The 22021-nt window shown below is 47.4% G+C and overlaps 1 pseudogene across 1 annotated transcript; it reads left to right on the top strand.

The window, feature by feature from the left end:
- The first annotated feature begins 4003 nt into the window (after window positions 1-4003).
- On the top strand, window positions 4004-20820 carry LOC311117116 (V-type proton ATPase subunit S1-like; annotated as a pseudogene). The gene is made up of 5 exons: window positions 4004-4144; window positions 19179-19336; window positions 19520-19570; window positions 19711-19947; window positions 20611-20820. The product of its transcript is annotated as a V-type proton ATPase subunit S1-like (transcript).
- Window positions 20821-22021: the final 1201 nt, after the last annotated feature.

Here is a 22021-nt window from a genome sequence, read left to right as displayed (position 1 = left end):
TATGGTGTGTGGTTACCATCTCTCTCTCTCTGTCTCTATGGTGTGTGGTTACCATCTCTCTCTCTGTCTCTATGGTGTGTGGTTACCATCTCTCTCTCTGTCTCTATGGTGTGTGGTTACCATCTCTCTCTCTGTCTCTATGGTGTGTGGTTACCTTCTCTCTCTCTCTGTCTCTATGGTGTGTGGTTACCATCTCTCTCTCTGTCTCTATGGTGTGTGGTTACCATCTCTCTCTCTCTGTCTCTATGGTGTGTGGTTACCACCTCTCTCTCTGTCTCTATGGTGTGTGGTTACCATCTCTCTCTCTGTCTCTATGGTGTGTGGTTACCTTCTCTCTCTATGGTGTGTGGTTACCACCTCTCTCTCTGTCTCTATGGTGTGTGGTTACCATCTCTCTCTCTGTCTCTATGATGTGTGGTTACCTTCTCTCTCTGTCTCTATGGTGTGTGGTTACCATCTCTCTCTCTGTCTCTATGGTGTGTGGTTACCATCTCTCTCTCTCTGTCTCTATGGTGTGTGGTTACCATCTCTCTCTCTGTCTCTATGGTGTGTGGTTACCATCTCTCTCTCTGTCTCTATGGTGTGTGGTTACCATCTCTCTCTGTCTCTATGGTGTGTGGTTACCATCTCTCTCTCTCTGTCTCTATGGTGTGTGGTTACCATCTCTCTCTCTCTGTCTCTATGGTGTGTGGTTACCATCTCTCTCTCTCTGTCTCTATGGTGTGTGGTTACCATCTCTCTCTCTCTCTCTCTATGGTGTGTGGTTACCATCTCTCTCTGTCTCTATGGTGTGTGGTTACCATCTGTCTCTATGGTGTGTGGTTACCATCTCTCTCTCTGTCTCTATGGTGTGTGGTTACCATCTCTCTCTCTGTCTCTATGGTGTGTGGTTACCATCTCTCTCTCTCTGTCTCTATGGTGTGTGGTTACCATCTCTCTCTCTCTGTCTCTATGGTGTGTGGTTACCATCTCTCTCTCTGTCTCTATGGTGTGTGGTTACCATCTCTCTCTCTGTCTCTATGATGTGTGGCTACCATCTCTCTCTCTGTCTCTATGGTGTGTGGTTACCACCTCTCTCTCTCTGTCTCTATGGTGTGTGGTTACCACCTCTCTCTCTGTCTCTATGGTGTGTGGTTACCATCTCTCTCTCTCTGTCTCTATGGTGTGTGGTTACCACCTCTCTCTCTGTCTCTATGGTGTGTGGTTACCATCTCTCTCTCTGTCTCTATGGTGTGTGGTTACCACCTCTCTCTCTGTCTCTATGGTGTGTGGTTACCATCTCTCTCTCTGTCTCTATGGTGTGTGGTTACCATCTCTCTCTGTCTCTATGGTGTGTGGTTACCATCTCTCTCTCTCTGTCTCTGTGTGGTTACCATCTCTCTCTCTCTGTCTCTATGGTGTGTGGTTACCATCTCTCTCTCTCTGTCTCTATGGTGTGTGGTTACCATCTCTCTCTCTGTCTCTATGATGTGTGGTTACCATCTCTCTCTCTGTCTCTATGGTGTGTGGTTACCATCTCTCTCTCTCTGTCTCTATGGTGTGTGGTTACCACCTCTCTCTCTGTCTCTATGGTGTGTGGTTACCATCTCTCTCTCTGTCTCTATGGTGTGTGGTTACCTTCTCTCTCTGTCTCTATGGTGTGTGGTTACCATCTCTCTCTCTGTCTCTATTGTGTGGGGTTACCATCTCTCTCTATGGTGTGTGGTTACCATCTCTCTCTCTGTCTCTATGGTGTGGGGTTACCATCTCTCTCTCTCTGTCTCTATGGTGTGTGGTTACCACCTCTCTCTCTGTCTCTATGGTGTGTGGTTACCATCTCTCTCTCTGTCTCTATGGTGTGTGGTTACCTTCTCTCTCTCTCTGTCTCTATGGTGTGTGGTTACCATCTCTCTCTCTGTCTCTATGGTGTGTGGTTACCATCTCTCTCTCTGTCTCTATGGTGTGTGGTTACCACCTCTCTCTCTCTGTCTCTATGGTGTGTGGTTACCACCTCTCTCTCTGTCTCTATGGTGTGTGGTTACCATCTCTCTCTCTGTCTCTATGGTGTGTGGTTACCTTCTCTCTCTGCCTCTATGGTGTGTGGTTACCATCTCTCTCTCTGTCTCTATGGTGTGTGGTTACCATCTCTCTCTCTGTCTCTATGGTGTGTGGTTACCACCTCTCTCTCTGTCTCTATGGTGTGTGGTTACCATCTCTCTCTGTCTCTATGGTGTGTGGTTACCATCTCTCTCTCTGTCTCTATGGTGTGTGGTTACCATCTCTCTCTCTGTCTCTATGGTGTGTGGTTACCATCTCTCTCTCTGTCTCTATGGTGTGTGGTTACCATCTCTCTCTCTGTCTCTATGGTGTGTGGTTACCTTCTCTCTCTCTCTGTCTCTATGGTGTGTGGTTACCATCTCTCTCTCTGTCTCTATGGTGTGTGGTTACCATCTCTCTCTCTCTGTCTCTATGGTGTGTGGTTACCACCTCTCTCTCTGTCTCTATGGTGTGTGGTTACCATCTCTCTCTCTGTCTCTATGGTGTGTGGTTACCATCTCTCTCTCTCTGTCTCTATGGTGTGTGGTTACCATCTCTCTCTCTGTCTCTATGGTGTGTGGTTACCTTCTCTCTCTATGGTGTGTGGTTACCACCTCTCTCTCTGTCTCTATGGTGTGTGGTTACCATCTCTCTCTCTCTGTCTCTATGGTGTGTGGTTACCATCTCTCTCTCTGTCTCTATGGTGTGTGGTTACCTTCTCTCTCTGTCTCTATGGTGTGTGGTTACCATCTCTCTCTCTCTGTCTCTATGGTGTGTGGTTACCATCTCTCTCTGTCTCTATGGTGTGTGGTTACCATCTCTCTCTGTCTCTATGGTGTGTGGTTACCATCTCTCTCTCTGTCTCTATGGTGTGTGGTTACCATCTCTCTCTCTGTCTCTATGGTGTGTGGTTACCATCTCTCTCTCTCTGTCTCTATGGTGTGTGGTTACCATCTCTCTCTCTCTCTCTATGGTGTGTGGTTACCATCTCTCTCTCTCTCTCTATGGTGTGTGGTTACCATCTCTCTCTCTCTGTCTCTATGGTGTGTGGTTACCATCTCTCTCTCTGTCTCTATGGTGTGTGGTTACCATCTCTCTCTCTGTCTCTATGGTGTGTGGTTACCATCTCTCTCTCTCTGTCTCTATGGTGTGTGGTTACCATCTCTCTCTCTCTCTCTATGGTGTGTGGTTACCATCTCTCTCTCTCTCTCTATGGTGTGTGGTTACCATCTCTCTCTCTGTCTCTATGGTGTGTGGTTACCATCTCTCTCTCTGTCTCTATGGTGTGTGGTTACCATCTCTCTCTCTCTGTCTCTATGGTGTGTGGTTACCATCTGTCTCTATGGTGTGTGGTTACCATCTCTCTCTCTGTCTCTATGGTGTGTGGTTACCATCTCTCTCTCTGTCTCTATGGTGTGTGGTTACCATCTCTCTCTCTGTCTCTATGGTGTGTGGTTACCATCTCTCTCTCTGTCTCTATGGTGTGTGGTTACCATCTCTCTCTCTCTGTCTCTATGGTGTGTGGTTACCATCTCTCTCTCTCTGTCTCTATGGTGTGTGGTTACCATCTCTCTCTCTGTCTCTATGGTGTGTGGTTACCACCTCTCTTTGTCTCTATGGTGTGTGGTTACCATCTCTCTCTCTCTGTCTCTATGGTGTGTGGTTACCATCTCTCTCTCTCTGTCTCTATGGTGTGTGGTTACCATCTCTCTCTCTGTCTCTATGGTGTGTGGTTACCATCTCTCTCTGTCTCTATGGTGTGTGGTTACCATCTCTGTCTCTATGGTGTGTGGTTACCATCTCTCTCTCTCTGTCTCTATGGTGTGTGGTTACCACCTCTCTCTCTGTCTCTATGGTGTGTGGTTACCATCTCTCTCTCTCTGTCTCTATGATGTGTGGTTACCTTCTCTCTCTCTGTCTCTATGGTGTGGGGTTACCATCTCTCTCTCTGTCTCCCTAGGAGGTGTCATCATCTCTGTCTATGGATATGGAGGCTGGTGTGGGAGGAGGGCGCTCCCTATTGCAGTACGGGGACAGAAAGAGGGAGAGAGACAGACAGCGGGAGAGAGAAAGAGGACAGAACAAAGTCAACGAGAGGACAGGAGTCTACCCACCAGTGGAGTTTAAGGTAAGATCTATTTCTTTCTTCCTAACTTGTTTTAAGGTGTTTTAAAACCCCAATGTGGCCGTTTTTATCTTAATATCTAATCATTTCTGGGTAACAATGAAGTACCTTACTGTGATTGGTCAAAAAGAAACAAATAGCTTCTTAACAAGAGCAATTACTGAAGGAGTGTTCTTGGTGGGGAAACTGAAAACTAGCTGTTATTGGTCTATTCACTAATTTACCACCTAGTGATGTCACCAGGCACGCCAAAACTCCATCTTACCAAAACAGGCTGATATTTCAGGTGGTCTTTTCAAACAGCTCTTTTAATACTTTGAATTATTGCATTTCCACATTATTATTCCAACCTCATAGTGTGGAAATACACTGAGTATACCATACATTAGGAAGACCTTAATAATATTGCGTTGCATCCCCTCGTCTCTCCCTCCCTCCTCTCTAGGATACATCAATACACGTACGTTCTATACTAGGATACATCAATACATGTACGTTCTATACTAGGATACATCAATACATGTACGTTCTATACTAGGATACATCAATACATGTACGTTCTATACTAGGATACATCAATACATGTACGTTCTATACTAGGATACATCAATACACGTACGTTCTATACTAGGATACATCAATACATGTACGTTCTATACTAGGATACATCAATACATGTACGTTCTATACTAGGATACATCAATACATGTACGTTCTATACTAGGATACATCAATACATGTACGTTCTATACTAGGATACATCAATACATGTACGTTCTATACTAGGATACATCAATACATGTACGTTCTATACTGGGATACATCAATACATGTACGTTCTATACTAGGATACATCAATACATGTACGTTCTATACTAGGATACATCAATACATGTACGTTCTATACTAGGATACATCAATACATGTACGTTCTATACTGGGATACATCAATACATGTACGTTCTATACTAGGATACATCAATACATGTACGTTCTATACTAGGATACATCAATACATGTACGTTCTATACTAGGATACATCAATACATGTACGTTCTATACTAGGATACATCAATACATGTACGTTCTATACTAGGATACATCAATACACGTACGTTCTATACTAGGATACATCAATACATGTACGTTCTATACTAGGATACATCAATACACGTACGTTCTATACTAGGATACATCAATACATGTACGTTCTATACTGGGATACATCAATACATGTACGTTCTATACTAGGATACATCAATACACGTACGTTCTATACTAGGATACATCAATACATGTACGTTCTATACTAGGATACATCAATACACGTACGTTCTATACTAGGATACATCAATACATGTACGTTCTATACTAGGATACATCAATACATGTACATTCTATACTAGGATACATCAATACATGTACGTTCTATACTAGGATACATCAATACATGTACGTTCTATACTAGGATACATCAATACACGTACATTCTATACTAGGATAATCAATACATGTACATTCTATACTAGGATACATCAATACATGTACATTCTATACTAGGATACATCAATACATGTACATTCTATACTAGGATACATCAATACATGTACATTCTATACTAGGATACATCAATACATGTACATTCTATACTAGGATACATCAATACATGTACGTTCTATACTAGGATACATCAATACACGTACGTTCTATACTAGGATACATCAATACATGTACGTTCTATACTAGGATACATTCATACATAAAAAATCCAAAAATTGGTGCCGGCCAATTGTCCGGGACAAGAAGAAAAAAATCCCATTGTGAAATAATGGTTTTTAGCCTATTGATTGATGGAAATACCAGTCGATGGAAATACATTTGACTGGTCATGCTATTCGGTCTTTAGGTTAATTTGCATAATTTAGTGGAATGAAATCGGTGCGTGTGTAATGTATCTTATTTATCACACACAGATTCATAATAATAATAATAATATTCGAACCCACTACCCTGGCGTTACAAGCGCCATGCTCTACCAGCTGAGCTACAGAGGACCACAGATTCAGAGCCTTTGAGTGGAAAATAGACAGACAGCAGGAGAGCTGCTGCAGCATCTCAAACAGTAAATGCAACGGAAGGCAGGCTTCACCAGCGCGTCAGTAAATGAATAGGCAACGGAAGGCAGGCTTCATCAGCACGTCAGTAAATGAATAGGCAACGGAAGGCAGGCTTCATCAGCACGTCAGTAAATGAATAGGCAACGGAAGGCAGGCTTCATCAGCGCGTCAGTAAATGAATAGGCAACGGAAGGCAGGCTTCATCAGCACGTCAGTAGATTAATAGGCAACGGAAGGCAGGCTTCATCAGCACGTCAGTAAATGAATAGGCAACGGAAGGCAGGCTTCACCAGCGCGTCAGTAAATGAATAGGCAACGGAAGGCAGGCTTCACCAGCGCGTCAGTAAATGAATAGGCAACGGAAGGCAGGCTTCATCAGCGCGTCAGTAAGTTAATAGGCAACGGAAGGCAGGCTTCACCAGCACGTCACACACCACAAGGCAGGCTTCATCAGCACGTCACACACCACAAGGCAGGCTTCATCAGCGCGTCAGTAAGTTAATAGGCAACGGAAGGCAGGCTTCATCAGCGCGTCAGTAAATGAATAGGCAACGGAAGGCAGGCTTCATCAGCTCGTCAGTAAATGAATAGGCAACGGAAGGCAGGCTTCACCAGCGCGTCAGTAAATGAATAGGCAACGGAAGGCAGGCTTCATCAGCACGTCAGTAAATTAATAGGCAACGGAAGGCAGGCTTCATCAGCGCGTCAGTAAATTAATAGGCAACGGAAGGCAGGCTTCATCAGCGCGTCAGTAAATTAATAGGCAACGGAAGGCAGGCTTCATCAGCGCGTCAGTAAATGAATAGGCAACGGAAGGCAGGCTTCATCAGCACGTCAGTAAATTAATAGGCAACGGAAGGCAGGCTTCATCAGCGCGTCAGTAAATTAATAGGCAACGGAAGGCAGGCTTCATCAGCGCGTCAGTAAATTAATAGACAACGGAAGGCAGGCTTCATCAGCGCTTCAGTAAATGAATAGGCAACGGAAGGCAGGCTTCATCAGTGCGTCAGTAAATGAATAGGCAACGGAAGGCAGGCTTCATCAGCACGTCATTAAATTAATAGGCAACGGAAGGCAGGCTTCATCAGCACGTCAGTAAATTAATAGGCAACGGAAGGCAGGCTTCATCAGCGCGTCAGTAAATTAATAGGCAACGGAAGGCAGGCTTCATCAGCGCGTCAGTAAATGAATAGGCAACGGAAGGCAGGCTTCATCAGCGCGTCAGTAAATTAATAGGCAACGGAAGGCAGGCTTCATCAGCGCGTCAGTAAATTAATAGGCAACGGAAGGCAGGCTTCATCAGCACGTCAGTAAATGAATAGGCAACGGAAGGCAGGCTTCATCAGCACGTCAGTAAATGAATAGGCAACGGAAGGCAGGCTTCATCAGCACGTCAGTAAATGAATAGGCAACGGAAGGCAGGCTTCATCAGCACGTCAGTAAATGAATAGGCAACGGAAGGCAGGCTTCATCAGCACGTCAGTAAATGAATAGGCAACGGAAGGCAGGCTTCATCAGCGCGTCAGTAAATTAATAGGCAACGGAAGGCAGGCTTCATCAGCACGTCAGTAGATTAATAGGCAACGGAAGGCAGGCTTCATCAGCGCGTCAGTAGATTAATAGGCAACGGAAGGCAGGCTTCATCAGCACGTCAGTAAATGAATAGGCAACGGAAGGCAGGCTTCATCAGCACGTCAGTAAATGAATAGGCAACGGAAGGCAGGCTTCATCAGCACGTCAGTAGATTAATAGGCAACGGAAGGCAGGCTTCATCAGCGCGTCAGTAAATGAATAGGCAACGGAAGGCAGGCTTCATCAGCACGTCAGTAAATGAATAGGCAACGGAAGGCAGGCTTCATCAGCACGTCAGTAGATTAATAGGCAACGGAAGGCAGGCTTCATCAGCACGTCAGTAAATGAATAGGCAACGGAAGGCAGGCTTCATCAGCACGTCAGTAAATTAATAGGCAACGGAAGGCAGGCTTCATCAGCGCGTCAGTAAATTAATAGGCAACGGAAGGCAGGCTTCATCAGCGCTTCAGTAAATGAATAGGCAACGGAAGGCAGGCTTCATCAGCGCGTCAGTAAATGAATAGGCAACGGAAGGCAGGCTTCATCAGCACGTCATTAAATTAATAGGCAACGGAAGGCAGGCTTCATCAGCACGTCAGTAAATTAATAGGCAACGGAAGGCAGGCTTCATCAGCGCGTCAGAAAATTAATAGGCAACGGAAGGCAGGCTTCATCAGCGCGTCAGTAAATGAATAGGCAACGGAAGGCAGGCTTCATCAGCGCGTCAGTAAATTAATAGGCAACGGAAGGCAGGCTTCATCAGCGCGTCAGTAAATTAATAGGCAACGGAAGGCAGGCTTCATCAGCGCGTCAGTAAATTAATAGGCAACGGAAGGCAGGCTTCACCAGCACGTCAGTAAATGAATAGGCAACGGAAGGCAGGCTTCATCAGCACGTCAGTCAATTAATAGGCAACGGAAGGCAGGCTTCATCAGGACGTCAGTAAATGAATAGGCAACGGAAGGCAGGCTTCATCAGCACGTCAGTAAATGAATAGGCAACGGAAGGCAGGCTTCATCAGCACGTCAGTAAATGAATAGGCAACGGAAGGCAGGCTTCACCAGCACGTCAGTAAATGAATAGGCAACGGAAGGCAGGCTTCATCAGCACGTCAGTAAATGAATAGGCAACGGAAGGCAGGCTTCATCAGCACGTCAGTAGATTAATAGGCAACGGAAGGCAGGCTTCATCAGCACGTCAGTAAATGAATAGGCAACGGAAGGCAGGCTTCATCAGCACGTCAGTAGATTAATAGGCAACGGAAGGCAGGCTTCATCAGCACGTCAGTAGATTAATAGGCAACGGAAGGCAGGCTTCATCAGCACGTCAGTAGATTAATAGGCAACGGAAGGCAGGCTTCATCAGCACGTCAGTAAATGAATAGGCAACGGAAGGCAGGCTTCATCAGCGCGTCAGTAAATTAATAGGCAACGGAAGGCAGGCTTCATCAGCACGTCAGTAAATGAATAGGCAACGGAAGGCAGGCTTCACCAGCACGTCAGTAAATGAATAGGCAACGGAAGGCAGGCTTCATCAGCACGTCAGTAAATGAATAGGCAACGGAAGGCAGGCTTCATCAGCACGTCAGTAGATTAATAGGCAACGGAAGGCAGGCTTCATCAGCACGTCAGTAAATGAATAGGCAACGGAAGGCAGGCTTCATCAGCACGTCAGTAGATTAATAGGCAACGGAAGGCAGGCTTCATCAGCACGTCAGTAGATTAATAGGCAACGGAAGGCAGGCTTCATCAGCACGTCAGTAGATTAATAGGCAACGGAAGGCAGGCTTCATCAGCACGTCAGTAAATGAATAGGCAACGGAAGGCAGGCTTCATCAGCGCGTCAGTAAATTAATAGGCAACGGAAGGCAGGCTTCATCAGCACGTCAGTAGATTAATAGGCAACGGAAGGCAGGCTTCATCAGCACGTCAGTAAATGAATAGGCAACGGAAGGCAGGCTTCATCAGCACGTCAGTAAATGAATAGGCAACGGAAGGCAGGCTTCATCAGCACGTCAGTAGATTAATAGGCAACGGAAGGCAGGCTTCATCAGCACGTCAGTAAATGAATAGGCAACGGAAGGCAGGCTTCATCAGCACGTCAGTAAATTAATAGGCAACGGAAGGCAGGCTTCATCAGCACGTCAGTAAATGAATAGGCAACGGAAGGCAGGCTTCATCAGCACGTCAGTAAATGAATAGGCAACGGAAGGCGGGCTTCATCAGCACGTCAGTAAATGAATAGGCAACGGAAGGCGGGCTTCATCAGCACGTCAGTAAATGAATAGGCAACGGAAGGCAGGCTTCATCAGCACGTCAGTAAATGAATAGGCAATGGAAGGCAGGCTTCATCAGCACGTCAGTAGATTAATAGGCAACGGAAGGCAGGCTTCATCAGCACGTCAGTAAATGAATAGGCAACGGAAGGCAGGCTTCATCAGCACGTCAGTAGATTAATAGGCAACGGAAGGCAGGCTTCATCAGCACGTCAGTAGATTAATAGGCAACGGAAGGCAGGCTTCATCAGCACGTCAGTAAATGAATAGGCAATGGAAGGCAGGCTTCATCAGCACGTCAGTAAATGAATAGGCAACGGAAGGCAGGCTTCATCAGCGCGTCAGTAGATTAATAGGCAACGGAAGGCAGGCTTCATCAGCACGTCAGTAAATGAATAGGCAACGGAAGATAGGCTTCATCAGCACGTCAGTAAATGAATAGGCAACGGAAGGCAGGCTTCATCAGCACGTCAGTAAATGAATAGGCAACGGAAGGCAGGCTTCATCAGCGCGTCAGTAAATTAATAGGCAACGGAAGGCAGGCTTCATCAGCGCTTCAGTAAATGAATAGGCAACGGAAGGCAGGCTTCATCAGCGCGTCAGTAAATGAATAGGCAACGGAAGGCAGGCTTCATCAGCACGTCATTAAATTAATAGGCAACGGAAGGCAGGCTTCATCAGCACGTCAGTAAATGAATAGGCAACGGAAGGCAGGCTTCATCAGCACGTCAGTAAATGAATAGGCAACGGAAGGCAGGCTTCATCAGCGCGTCAGTAAATGAATAGGCAACGGAAGGCAGGCTTCATCAGCGCGTCAGTAAATGAATAGGCAACGGAAGGCAGGCTTCATCAGCGCGTCAGTAAATTAATAGGCAACGGAAGGCAGGCTTCATCAGCACGTCAGTAAATTAATAGGCAACGGAAGGCAGGCTTCATCAGCGCGTCAGTAAATGAATAGGCAACGGAAGGCAGGCTTCATCAGCGCGTCAGTAAATGAATAGGCAACGGAAGGCAGGCTTCATCAGCGCGTCAGTAAATGAATAGGCAACGGAAGGCAGGCTTCATCAGCGCGTCAGTAAATGAATAGGCAACGGAAGGCAGGCTTCATCAGCGCGTCAGTAAATGAATAGGCAACGGAAGGCAGGCTTCATCAGCGCGTCAGTAAATGAATAGGCAACGGAAGGCAGGCTTCATCAGCGCGTCAGTAAATGAATAGGCAACGGAAGGCAGGCTTCATCAGCACGTCAGTAAATGAATAGGCAACGGAAGGCAGGCTTCATCAGCGCGTCACACACCACCTAGCAATGAGCTGGAGTTAATATGCATTTTGAAAACATATACTTAATTGTTTGAAACCTGAACGTTTTTTAATACATATTATAAGGCATGTCTTACCTTGCTTCAAAGTAGCCTATCCAAAATCAGACCATATCCGTGGAGGCAATTATTTAATATCAACATTCTTTAACCATAATGGTGGCGGAGGGGATGGCTGCCGTTTTACGGGCTCCTAACCAACTGTGCTATTTTGTGTGTTTTTTGTATTGTTTAACTTATTTCGTACATAATGTTGCTGCTACCGTCTCTTATGACTGAAACGAGCTTCTGCACATCAGAACAGCGATTACTCACCTCGAACTGGACGAAGATTTTTTCTTTAATGAGTCCGACACAAAGGATATACTGCTTCCCGGAGACCAGGCCCAAATGCCCATCATTCACGTGAAGAAAAGATGGAGATACAGGGGGCGAAGGTCGGGGCGAAGGTCGGGGTGTGAGGATTCGTAGGTGAGTGAGTAAATCCCCACTACCATCGGTTCTATTGGCCAACGTGCAATCACTGGAAAACAAACTGGATGATCTATGGTGGAGACTATCCTACCAACGGGACATTAAAAACTGGATGATCTATGGTGGAGACTATCCTACCAACGGGACATTAAAAACTGGATGATCTATGGTGGAGACTATCCTACCAACGGGACATTAAAAACTGGATGATCTATGGTGGAGACTATCCTACCAACGGGACATTAAAAACTGGATGATCTACGGCTGAGACTATCCTACCAACGGGACATTAAAAACTGGATGATCTATGGTGGAGACTATCCTACCAACGGGACATTAAAAACTGGATGATCTATGGTGGAGACTATCCTACCAACGGGACATTAAAAACTGGATGATCTATGGTGGAGACTATCCTACCAACGGGACATTAAAAACTGGATGATCTATGGTGGAGACTATCCTACCAACGGGACATTAAAAACTGGATGATCTATGGTGGAGACTATCCTACCAACGGGACATTAAAAACTGGATGATCTATGGTGGAGACTATCCTACCAACGGGACATTAAAAACTGGATGATCTACGGCTGAGAATATCCTACCAACGGGACATTAAAAACTGGATGATCTATGGTGGAGACTATCCTACCAACGGGACATTACAAACTGGATGATCTATGGTGGAGACTATCCTACCAACGGGACATTAAAAACTGGATGATCTATGGTGGAGACTATCCTACCAACGGGACATTAAAAACTGGATGATCTATGGTTGAGACTATCATACCAACGGGACATTAAAAACTGGATGATCTATGGTGGAGACTATCCTACCAACGGGACATTAAAAACTGGATGATCTATGGTGGAGACTATCCTACCAACGGGACATTAAAAACTGGATGATCTATGGTGGAGACTATCCTACCAACGGGACATTAAAAACTGGATGATCTATGGTGGAGACTATCCTACCAACGGGACATTAAAAACTGGATGATCTATGGTGGAGACTATCCTACCAACGGGACATTAAAAACTGGATGATCTATGGTGGAGACTATCCTACGAACGGGACATTAAAAACTGGATGATCTATGGTTGAGACTATCATACCAACGGGACATTAAAAACTGTAATATCTTATGTTTCACCAAGTCGTGGCTGAAAGACAACACGGATAATATACAGTTGGCTGGGTTTTCCGTGCATCGGCAGGACAGAACAGCTACGTCTGGTAAGACGTGTCTATTAGTCAATAACAGCTGGTGCGCGATGTCTAATATTAAGGAAGTCTCGAGGTATTGCTCGCCTGAGGTAGAGTATCTCATGATAAGCTGTAGACCCACTATCTACCAAGAGAGTTCTCATCTATATTTTTCGTAGCCATCTATTTACCACCACAAACCGATGCTGGCACTAAGACCACACTCAACGAGCTGTATAAGGCCATAAGCAAAACAAGAACATGCTCATCCAGAAGCGGCGCTCCTAGTGGCCAGGGACTTTAATGCAGTCAAACTTAAATCCGTTTTACCTAATTTCTACCAGCATGTCACATGCAACCAGAGGAAAATAAACTCTAGACCACCTTTACTCCACACACAGAGACGCATACAAAGCTCTCCCTCGCCCTCCATTTGGCAAATCTGACCATAATTCTATCCTCCTGATTCCTGCTTACAAGCAAAAACTAAAGCGGCATGTACTAGTGTCTCGCTCAACACGGAAGTGGTCAGATGACGCGGATGCTAAGCTACAGGACTGTTTTTCTAGCACAGACTGGAATACGTTCCGTGAATCATCCAATGACATTGGCGTATACCACCTCAGTCACCGGCTTCATCAAAAAGTGCATCGATGACATCGTCCCCACAGTGACCGTACGTACATATCCCAACCAGAAGCCATGGATTACAGGCAACATCCGCACCAAGCTAAAGGCTAGAGCTTCCGCTTTCAAGGAGCGGGACACTAATCCAGACGCTTATAATAAATCCTGCTATGCCCTCAGACGAACCATCAAACAGGCAAAGCATCAATACAGGACTAAGATTGAATCCTACTACATCGGCTCTGACGCTCGTCGGATGTGGCAGGGCTTGCAAACTATTACGGACTACAAAGGAAAACCCAGCTGCGAGCTGCCCAGTGACGCAAGCCTATCAGACGCGCTAAATGCCTTTTATGCAAGCAACACTGACGCATGCATGAGAGCACCAGCTGTTCCGGACGACTGTGTGATCACACTTTCCGTAGCCGATGTGAGCAAGACCTTTAAACAGGTCAACATTCACAAGGCCGCGGGGCCAAGCGGATTACCAGGGCTTATACTCAGAGCATGCGCTGACCAACTGGCAAGTGTCTTCACTGATATTTTCAACATCTCCCTGACCGAGTCTGTAATACCTACACGTTTCAAGCAGACCACCATAGTCCCCATGCCCAAGAATGCGAAGGTAACCTCATAAATGACTACCACCTCGTAGCACTCACGTCGGTAGCCATGAAGTGCTTTGAAAGGCTGGTCATGGCTCACATCAACACCATCATCCCTGAAACCCTAGACCCACTCCATGTCGCATACCGCCCCACAGATGACGCAATCTCAATGGCACTACACACTGCCCTTTCCTGCCTGGACAAAATTAACACCTATGAAAGAATGCTGTTCATTGACTACAGCTCAGCGTTCAACACCATAGTGCCCACAAAGCTCATCACTAAGCTAAGGACCCTGGGACTAAACACCTCCCTCTGCAACTGGATCCTGGACTTCCTGACGGGCCGCCCCCAGGTGGTAAGGGTAGGTAACAACACATCTGCCATGCTGATCCTCAACACGGGGGCCTCTCAGGGGTGCGTGCTTAGTCCCCTCCTGTACTCCCTGTTCACCCACAACTCTGTGACCAAGCACGACTCCAACACCATCATTAAGTTTGCTGACGACACAACAGTGGTAGGCCTGATCACCGACAACAATGAGACAGCCTATAGGGAGGAGGTCAGAGACCTGGCCGTCTGGTGCCAGGACAACAACCTCGCCCTCAATGTGAGCAAGACAAAGGAGATGATCGTGGACTACAGGAACAGGAGGCAGTCGTGAAGAGGGCACCTTTTCCCCCTCAGGAGACTGAAAAGATTTGGCATGGGTCCCCAGATCCTAAAAAAGTTATACAGCTGCACCATCGAGAGCATCCTGACCGGTTGCATCACCGCCTGGTATGGCAACTGCTCGGAATCCGACCGTAAGGCGCTACAGAGGGTAGTGTGTACAGCCCAGTACATCACTGGGGCCAAGCTTCCTGCCATCCAGGACCTCTATACCAGGCGGTGTCAGAGGAAGGCCCAAAAATTGTCAAAGACTCCAGTCACCCAAGTCATAGACTGTTCTCTCTGCTACCGCACGGCAAGCGGTACCGGAGCGCCAAGTCTAGGTCCAAAAGGCTCCTTAACAGCATCTACCCCCAAGCCATAAGACTGCTGAACAATTAATCAAATGGCTACCCAGACTATTTACATTGACCCCCCCCGCTGCTACTCGCTGTTTATTATCTATGCATAGTCACTTTACCCCTACCTAAATGTACAAATTACCTTGACTAACCTGTAACCCCACATATTGACTCGGTATTGTGCCACGTACTGAGGATACGAAGAGGCAGGACGCAGACGCAGGAATTAACAAGGTCAAGGTTCACTTGAGTAAGAGAAATAATAAAGAGAGAGTAAACGACACGAAGCTGAACAATCCCACACAACATCATCCAGAACAGTCCAGGGCTAAATAGGGGTGGTGATGAGGTGCAGGTGCGCTGGAGGTGATTAGGGTGCGTTGGGTTTCCATTCCGGTGTTGCCGAGGTGGTGCGCTCAGACCGGTGGCTCAGTAGACCGGCGAATCAGAACGCCGGAGGGGAGCAACGGGAGGAAATGTGACCGGTATCATGTATATAGCCTCGTTATTGTTATGTAATCTTATTGTGTTAATTTTTATTTTATTTTTTACTTTTATTTAGCAAATATTTTCTTAAGTCTTATTTCCTGAACTGCATTGTTGATTTAAGGGCTTGTAAGTCAGCATTTCACGTCAAGGTCTACATATTATATTCGGCGCATGTGACAAATAAAATGTCATTTGATTTGATTCATTGTCCAGGAGCCAAAGGCGCAATCCTAGTCATATTAGCAACCCATGCTAGTTGTTACATCTTTAGATCTCCCGTCTTTCTATATTTCTGACGGATATTTTCATCTGAAACCGCTGGCATGTGCAGTGCCCTTTTGACAACGGTGTTTTCCAGCTAATTGCGTTATGGAACGAACATTCGCGTGTAGCCTACTGCCGTGTTTGCATTGCTGCCCTTATAATGTGAATAAATAATAGTTTATCAACATTTTAAGCTAAAGGTTCTGATCAGTTGCATCAGACTCATTGCTTTAAAAAAATATTAATATATTATGTTTCTTCTGGTTGTTGCTTTATCGTCCCAGAGTCAGAGGCTATTTCTTTCTCGACAAGCTGACCAGTAGAATAGGTCAACCTTTCTACTATGGGAGATTGACATAGGCTGGTGATTTTGCTGTTCGTTACTCATCTTGTTGGCTGAGGAAAAGTAGATGTGGACAGTTATTCTAACATGTTCAAAGTGCGCATCAGAATTCGCCAAGAAGGACCGCATGTTGTTGCATCCTCGATTTGCATGTTCTGTTAATATGAATTACCATAATCTAAATGTGATTTCTGTCATTCTGAGCACCGTGGGTGGATGCCTTAATCAGATTATGCACCCAATGCATATGGGTCTGGTAAATTTCTCAATTGTCCGGTAAATTAAAATTCTGCCAGACGGAAACCCTGGTGTGTGTGTGCATCTATCAGTTCCACATACATGTCAGTACATACACACAACAAGTAGGTCACATGGGGGAGAGGCGTGGTGCCATGAGGTGTTGCTTAATTTGTTTTCTGAAACCAGGTTTGCTGTTCACTTGGTCTATATAAGATGGAAGGGAGTTCCATGCACTCATGGCTCTGTATAATACTGTACGTTTCCTTGAATTTGTTCTGGACCTGGGGACTGTGAAAAAAAAAAACCTGGTGGCATGTCTGGTGGGGTAAGTGTGTGTGTCAGAGCTGTGTGTAAGTTGACTATGCAAACAATTTGGAGTTTCCAATATTAATGTTTCTTATAAAAACAAGAAGCAATGCAGTCAGTCTTCCCTCAACTCATAGCCGAGAGAGACTGGAAGATCCAAGATGGCGTAGTACTTCAGTCCTGTTTTAGTCGTGTCTGTAAATACCCTGTTTTTTGTTTTGTTTTTTTCGTATATATTTCCCTATCAGACTTTTCATCCTTCTACAAAATATACTTTCCTGCAACCCGCCTCACTCAATGTGGAACGGATTCTATTATTGACTTACCTTTTATCTAGAATCTCCAGTTGAAACTAGCTAGCCAGCTAACTAGCTACTTGCTATTAGCCACCGTTAGCGGTATTTCACCCATAGTTCTGAGGTTGGAATAATAATGTGAAAAACCCTTTTACTGTAAGAGCTGTCTGAAAAGACTGGCTGTTAAATTAGTTAACAGACTGATCTAGACCTCTCTGCCAATAACAGATAGTGTTCAGTTTTCCCCCTCCCCACTCAAACCACTCCCAGATAGTCCTAGCAAAATTCTTGCTTTAGAAATTGCTCTCTGCTAAGAAGCTATTTTTGTTTGTTTTCAATTAAAATGGTAAAAAAGAATCGCAGTATGGTACATAATTGTTACCCAGAAATGATTTGATACTGAGATAAAAACAGCTGCACAAGCAGCAGGATATTGTAAATAAGAGAGATGCAAGACATTGCACTTGCCAAAAAAATCTGCGCCAGTGAATGGTGCTCCTCACCCTGCTGCAACGGGATAACAGCAGTGCATGGTGCTCCTCACCCTGCTGCAACGGGATAACAGCAGTGCATGGTGCTCCTCACCCTGCTGCAACGGGATAACAGCAGTGCATGGTGCTCCTCACCCTGCTGCAACGGGATAATTTTTTGGTGCTCCTCACCCTGCTGCAACGGAATAACAGCAGTGCATGGTGCTCTTCACCCTGCTGCAACGGGATAACAGCAGTGCATGGTGCTCCTCACCCTGCTGCAACGGGATAACAGCAGTGCATGGTGCTCCTCACCCTGCTGCAACGGGATAACAGCAGTGCATGGTGCTCCTCACCCTGCTGCAACGGGATAACAGCAGTGCATGGTGCTCTTCACCCTGCTGCAACGGGTTAACAGCAGTGCATGGTGCTCCTCACCCTGCTGCAACGGGATAACAGCAGTGCATGGTGCTCCTCACCCTGCTGCAACGGGATAACAGCAGTGCATGGTGCTCCTCACCCTGCTGCAACGGGATAACAGCAGTGCATGGTGCTCCTCACCCTGCTGCAACGGGATAACAGCAGTGCATGGTGCTCCTCACCCTGCTGCAACGGGATAACAGCAGTGCATGGTGCTCCTCACCCTGCTGCAACGGGATAACAGCAGTGCATGGTGCTCCTCACCCTGCTGCAACGGGATAACAGCAGTGCATGGTGCTCTTCACCCTGCTGCAACGGGATAACAGCAGTGCATGGTGCTCCTCACCCTGCTGCAACGGGATAACAGCAGTGCATGGTGCTCCTCACCCTGCTGCAACGGGATAACAGCAGTGCATGGTGCTCCTTACCCTGCTGCAACGGGATAACAGCCAGAACAGCAGAGAGGCCCGATATACTGCTGTTTACGTTCAGCTGATTCTGCCTGATGTATTATTTATTTCTAATCAATTGCTTCTCTCTCTCTCTCTCTCTCTCTCTCTCTCTCTCTCTCTCTCTCTCTCTCTCTCTCTGTCTCTGTCTCTGTCTCTGTCTCTGTCTCTGTCTCTCTCTCTCTCCTTCTCTCTCTCTCCTTCTCTCTCTCTCTCTCTCTCTGTCTCTGTCTCTCTGTCTCTCTGTCTCTCTGTCTCTGTCTCTGTCTCTGTCTCTCTGTCTCTCTGTCTCTCTGTCTCTCTGTCTCTCTGTCTCTCTGTCTCTGTCTCTGTCTCTGTCTCTGTCTCTGTCTCTGTCTCTGTCTCTGTCTCTGTCTCTGTCTCTGTCTCTGTCTCTCTCTCTCTCTCTCTCTCTCTCTCTCTCTCTCTCTCTCTCTCTCTCTCTCTCTCTCTGTCTCTGTCTCTGTCTCTGTCTCTCTGTCTCTGTCTCTGTCTCTGTCTCTGTCTCTGTCTCTGTCTCTCTCTCTCTCTCTCTCTCCAGGAGGGCGGAGCTGGCTGTATCATGCTGTGGGCGGAGAACCTGACAGTGAGCGTGCTCCGCGGCGGTCGCTGGGAACAACACGACCTCACCTCTCTGACCTTTGGAGAGGGCGTGACCCCTAGGCTCCAGGGCTCCCTCTGCAACCAATCACACTCCAGGTCAGAGGGGTCAGAGATTAGGGGTCAGCGGTTCTGGATTTAGAGCTGGACCGGAGGTTATGAACAGTCCTCTGACATCACATCCTGTCTAGAACCTTGTTAGAAACCATGGAAACAGCAGCCTTGCTGAACTTAGACATGATTGGAATTAATTATTATGTTGATCTTTCTCTTCTCTGTTAGTCTGGTTCTAAACTATGAGAATATTCTGGGACATCGCTCGTTCAAACTAGTGTGAGTAGACCGGACACACACACACACACACACACACACACACACACACACACACACACACACACACACACACTGTTCTAAGCAAACACATACACAAACACTTTTGAACTCATTTTGTGTGTGTCTGTGTGTGTCTCCAGCTTTGCCATGTCCCAGCGTCACTACAAGGTGTCAGCTCGCGCTGGTTCACGCTAGACAGCGTGGAGATAGAATACGACGGTCAGAAAGCATCGTTTAACGGGAGCCGGAACGTGTACGCACCGGCTGAGTACTCCTACCGCTGTCAGTCAGTCACTAACTTCAGATACCCCCTCCTGGTACCACGCACCTCCAAAGACCCTGCTAACCAGTGGAGGGTCTCATTCACTGACTTCCAGGTAGGGTGTGCGTACGGTGTGTGTGTGCGTACGGTGTGTGTGTGCGTACGGTGTGCGTACGGTGTGTGTGTGCGTACGGTGTGTGTGCGCGTACGGTGTGTGTGTGCGTACGGTGTGTGTGTGCGTACGGTGTGTGTGTGTGCGTACGGTGTGTGTGTGTGCTTACGGTGTGTGTGTGTGAACAGTGTGTGTGTGCTTACGGTGTGTGTGTGTGAACAGTGTGTGTGTGCGTACGGTGTGTGTGTGCGTACGGTGTGTGTGTGCGTACGGTGTGTGCGTACGGTGTGTGTGTGTGCTTGCGGTGTGTGTGAACAGTGTGTGTGTGCGTACGGTGTGTGTGTGCGTACGGTGTGTGTGTGCGCTTGCGGTGTGTGTGTGTGAACAGTGTGTGTGTGCGTACGGTGTGTGTGTGCGTACGGTGTGTGTGTGCGTACGGTGTGTGTGTGTGCGTACGGTGTGTGTGTGCGTACGGTGTGTGTGTGAACAGTGTGTGTCTGTGAAACGAAAACAGAATACAAACTGCAAGTTGAAACATCTCTCTCTCTTTCAACCCTCCCCCCCATGCCCTCCCCCCATGCCCCCCCCCCCCCCCTCCCCCCATGCCCTCCCCCCATGCCCCCCCCCCCCCCCCCCCCATGCCCTCCCCCCATGCCCCCCCTCTAGATCCAGGGCTTCAACGTGGCAGGGGGAGAGTTCTCCTATGCCAGTGACTGTGCAGGGTTCTTCAGTCCTGGTATCTGGATGGGACTTCTCAGCAGTCTACTGATGGTCCTGGTCCTAACCTACGGCCTCCATATGATCATGCAGCTACACACCATGGACCGCTTTGATGACCCCAAGGGACCTGCTATCTCCGTACCACAGACTGACTAACACACACACACACACACACACACACACACACACACACACACACACACACACACACACACACACACACACACACACACACACACACACACACACACACACACACACACACACACACACACACACACACACACACACACACACACACACACACACACACAGACAGACAGACAGTCATATACATAGACTGACAGACAGACAGACAGACAGTCATATAGACAGCCATATGGACACAGAGATACTTGTATTTATTTCCGTTACATTCCTCCTGTCATTCCTTTAGTTACCATAGCAACAAGACCGCTCAGCAAATAGGAAGGAAGGAAGGAGCAGGAAGGAAGGAAGGAGCAGAAAGGAAGGAGCAGGAAGGAAGGGGAATAAGGGATGGGGTGAAGAAGGAAGGGGAATAAGGGATGGGGGAGGGAGGGAGGGAGGGGGATGGGGGAGGGAGGAAGGAAGGGGAATACGGGATGGGGGAGGGAGGAAGGGGAATAAGGGATGGGGTGAAGAAGGAAGGGGAATAAGGGATGGGGTGAAGAAGGAAGGGGAATAAGGGATGGGGTGAAGAAGGAAGGGGAATAAGGGATGGGGGAGGGAGGGAGGGGGATGGGGGAGGGAGGAAGGAAGGGGAATAAGGGATGTGGGAGGGAGGAAGGGGAATAAGGGATGGGGTGAAGAAGGAAGGGGAATAAGGGATGGGGGAGGGAGGGAGGGGGATGGGGGAGGGAGGAAGGGGGATGGGGGAGGGAGGAAGGGGAATAAGGGATGGGGGAGGGAGGGAGGGGAATAAGGGATGGGGGAGGGAGGAAGGGGATGGGGGAGGGAGGAAGGGGAATAAGGGATGGGGGAGGGAGGGAGGGGAATAAGGGATGGGGGAGGGAGGAAGGGGGATGGGGAGGGAGGAAGGGGAATAAGGGATGGGGGAGGGAGGGAGAAGGGGAATAAGGGATGGGGGAGGGAGGGAGGAAGGGGAATAAGGGATGGGGGGGAGGGAGGGAGGAAGGGGAATAAGGGATGGGGAGGGAGGAAGGGGAATAAGGGATGGGGAGGGAGGAAGGGGAATAAGGGATGGGGGAGGAAGGAAGGGGAATAAGGGATGGGGGAGGAGGAAGGAAGGGGAATAAGGGATGGGGGAGGGAGGAAGGGGGGGATAAGGGATGGGGGAGAGAGGGAGGAAGGGGGATGGGGAGGAGGGAGGAAGGGG

The sequence above is a fragment of the Coregonus lavaretus genome (assembly GCF_964263955.1).
Source record: "Coregonus lavaretus genome assembly, contig: HAP1_SCAFFOLD_6369, whole genome shotgun sequence".
NCBI classification, from domain to species: Eukaryota; Metazoa; Chordata; class Actinopteri; order Salmoniformes; family Salmonidae; genus Coregonus; species Coregonus lavaretus.
This window is presented reverse-complemented; position numbering and strand designations above follow the sequence as displayed.